The sequence below is a fragment of the Octopus bimaculoides genome, chromosome 14 (genome assembly GCF_001194135.2).
Source record: "Octopus bimaculoides isolate UCB-OBI-ISO-001 chromosome 14, ASM119413v2, whole genome shotgun sequence".
NCBI classification, from domain to species: Eukaryota; Metazoa; Mollusca; class Cephalopoda; order Octopoda; family Octopodidae; genus Octopus; species Octopus bimaculoides.
The window spans coordinates 38,316,033-38,318,901 of NC_068994.1; positions in this window are offsets into that span (position 1 = coordinate 38,316,033).

Below are 2,869 nucleotides of genomic sequence, written 5' to 3' on the forward strand. Positions count from 1 at the left end.
AGCTGGAGGAGATGTCCTCCTGGGGCTAAAAGCAACAGTAACATCCACCCCTAGGGGTCAGCCACACTTAAGTGGCAATATACTACACTTTATCGTGCAGTTACTGTTAATACTTCATTTAGAGAATTAACATTGCTTATATATATATATATATATGTATAAACACATACACTCACATATATGTATACTTACATCCATACTTATATACATAATGTTTTTTGTAGAATGCAGACACATGTATAGTAAACGCCCTAACATATGTAAAACTATAGGGAATGACACAAAAAACAAATTAACAATCTTATGATAATTGACAGAAGTGTCAAATTAGATCTCTGGAAACCCAGCCATGGAATAAAAAAAAACATTTTCCTGACATACACCCAGATCATAGAATATTATTTAGGGAATATCAATGAGCATGAAAGAATTGAAGGCTATATACAATTTCAAGACAATGGATTAATTAATTATATTAGTATATCGGTTGCTGGTGCTCCAGTATGGCTTTATGTGACACCAAAAACAAACTAAAGTTCTGTAGAACATAACAGTTTAGAACTTCCTAGGTTTGCAGTTGTATTGGAACAGTTGCTATCCTTTTCATATCGTTTGTGTTGCCTGCAAATTACAAAATTTTAGTTGTTCAAACTCATAATATTCTCAGACAAGTGGGTATTGAAAATCAGTCTCTGAACCTCGCGCACACACACACAGCTATAGTAATACAGAGGGGATCAAATAGAGCTTGGCAAATTAACTTTAAACACCCCTGTTTATCTTTGGTTAAACAGATTACTCTGTCTCTTTTACTTGTTTCAGTCATTTGACTGCGGCCATGCTGGAGCACTGCCTTTAGTCGAGCAAATCAACCCCAGGACTTATTCTTTATAAGCCTTGTATTTATTCTATCAGTCTCTTTTGCCAAACCACTAAGTTACGGAGACGTAAACACACCACCATCGGTTGTCAAGCAATGCTGGGGGGACAAACACAGACACACAAACATACACACACACACATACATATGTATATATATATATATATACATATATATATATGACGGGCTTCTTTCAGTTTCCGTCTACCAAATCCATTCACAAGGCTTTGGTCGTCCCGAGGCTATAGTAGAAGACACTTGCCCAAGGTGCCACACAGTGGGAATGAACCCGGAACCATGTGGTTGGTAAGCAAGCTACTTACCACACAGCCACTCCTGCACCTGTCAAAAAGTATTCTAATTCAACTTCTCAATCCAGCAACCTATACAGAGTTAAACAATTGTTCACTGATTCTAGGTATCCTGCAAATCCATGCATGCATCAAAAGTATTACTAATGCATTTAATGTACCATAATATTTAGTAAACAAAAACGAATGGCTAATTCAAAACATCACTACACATGTTTCAGCAGCATGGCTTATTCAAAATATAGTTTACAAGCAGAAAAACCCATTGTTGACTAGGTTCAGAAAGAGTCTTCAAAAATTATACTCTGATTTATGAAAGTTACTGCTTCAATATTATTGAATGTTTTGTAGCGGAATATCTGCAGGCTCTTATTGCCAGGTTTTGGCCCAAAAAGTTATAACATTTTACTAATGGGTCTGCTGATAGTCAGTCTCTTCAGCTCTTTCTCTTTTCCTATGCTGAGATTGCTTAAGTAGTCCAAATATAATTTTTTTCGGAGGTATTGTAGTAGGGTGAATTAATCAATAAGACAAGGGACTTAACTCATGTTAGCAAACTTACAGATTTCTCTGACATGAAAATTGTTAAAAGTTATGGTCGAAAAGCTATTTTTACTGCTATCCAGGGGTGTCTCGGGAAAAATAAGTTGACAACAGCACAGCCATGGTTGTGACCAATGTCCTCCTAAAATTGGAGCAGCATGCATGCTAATTTGTGGACGTGCATAAAGTACATACACACACACATCCTGCCTTTTATAGATATAGATAAGATAACATTATGTAATTTCGTATTGTTATGTAACCATTCCATTTCTTCAGGTGATATTTTGCAAAATACTTCCAAAATATTTGGTAGAATATTGCCTTAAGAAATTTAGGTTGATTTCTTGTAAGCTTTTGACGTGAGCAACAGACATGCTCAGAAAATCATTGGCAAGTTGGGCTGCCCATCAATGATTTTTGATTTGTCAGAATACACACTGCTATAAAAGTCTATTTAACTCAAATCATGTTCTATTGAAACCTATTCAAGTGGACTGGAATAATTCTGAACAGCATGATATCCCTGCGTCAAACCTCTGTGCAAATCAATGCACGTGTAGTGATGGTTTGAAGTATCCATTCATTTATGTTTACTATATACTAGCAGAGATACCCGGCATTGCTTGGGATTAAAATGCACTTTCCTGTATCACCTGTTGAAACAGTTGATACAGAAAAGTGCAGCATTGACAACAAAACATTTGTGGAGTAAATGACAATTTGAGTTTAGCTCACCAATTTGGACAGAATTATAAATTTTATAAGAATGGGAGGGATCAAATCTAAAAGCAGCTCCAGGTGTTGTGAAAAATGAATTTGTACATGGTCTGTTTTGGAGAGCTATTCTATTGGACCTCTGTGTAATCTGGCATGCTAAACATTGTTTTAATGATTCAGCGTTAAGTACTGCAGCATGCCTTTACTGATCTTAGGAAAGTCTCATCTCTCTTCCCTCTTGAGACTCCATCTGATGTGCCGCAGCACACCTTTGCTGATCATGAGAAAGTCTCATCTACCTTCTGTTTTGAAACTCAATTTGATATGCTGCAATATGTCTTTGGCGATCTTGAGAAAGTCTCATCTCTCTTCTCTCTTGAAACTCCATTTGATGTGCTGCAGCACACCTTTGGTG